Source organism: Sceloporus undulatus, chromosome 3, assembly GCF_019175285.1.
Source record: "Sceloporus undulatus isolate JIND9_A2432 ecotype Alabama chromosome 3, SceUnd_v1.1, whole genome shotgun sequence".
Taxonomy (NCBI): domain Eukaryota; kingdom Metazoa; phylum Chordata; class Lepidosauria; order Squamata; family Phrynosomatidae; genus Sceloporus; species Sceloporus undulatus.
The window spans coordinates 219,738,456-219,739,426 of NC_056524.1; positions in this window are offsets into that span (position 1 = coordinate 219,738,456).

A 971-nucleotide genomic window follows, 5' to 3' on the forward strand; every position below is an offset into this window, starting at 1 on the left:
TCCTTCCTTCCTTCCTTCCTTCCTTCCTTCCTTCCTTCCTTCCTTCCTTCCCTACACAATTCAAACATTGTTTGAATTTAGCGACTGGGAAGGCCTGCAGAATCACCCTTTGTCAACTCAGGAGCCTCTTGAGGTCAGAAGCCATTTCAGAGATTCCCTCTCACAATCCTCACTAAGCATCCTGAGGTCCCTTCTCATTACATTCACATTCACCATGTGGGAGTGCATCTGAGTATACTGATGGAGACCTGGATGTTAGTTGGCCCACTGCCAGCAACCCCCTTATAGGTAGTAGACCAAATGAGTACATTGGGATATAGCTGTGGATGTAGACCAGGCTTCTCCACAGATGGGTTCTCAATTACCTGGAAGTTGCAGCTAGTCAGAGACTCTTTTTAACACATTCAATGGAATGTAAGGTTCTACTGTCCTTCCATTGCAGAGAGAGAGAGAATATGAAAGTGTGGGGAGATGCATCTGAAAAGGCCTCAGGGCATATCCAGCCCAATACCTTGCCATGCTCTCTTGTTAGATGTGAAAACCATGCAATAATAAAAAAGGCAAGCACCATTGCATGGGGACGCAATCCCTCCCACGACACTGCAACAGTGATGGAGTACTTTTGGATGTGACTGTCTAGACACAAAACTTTTCTGTCTATGCTGGTCTTGTAAAATACCAAACTTTGATGCTCTTACAAAATAAAAGTTCCTAGTATGAAGAGAAAAAACATGTTGGCTGTCTATGCATGGGGAGGGAGGGAAAAGCTTTTAATGTGTCCATGTGTGTGAGAGAATGTACCTTCAAACAACTGACTCACTCCCTTCTCCCAGTGGGAGGTGTGACATGATGTTAGTTGTATTGTATACAACTTTGCACATTTGAGCTGGCTCTGTTAGAGTTCTTTACTCCTCTTCAAGATTTTCAGCAATTGTATTGCTGTGTGTATTATAGGAGAATGATGGAGATGC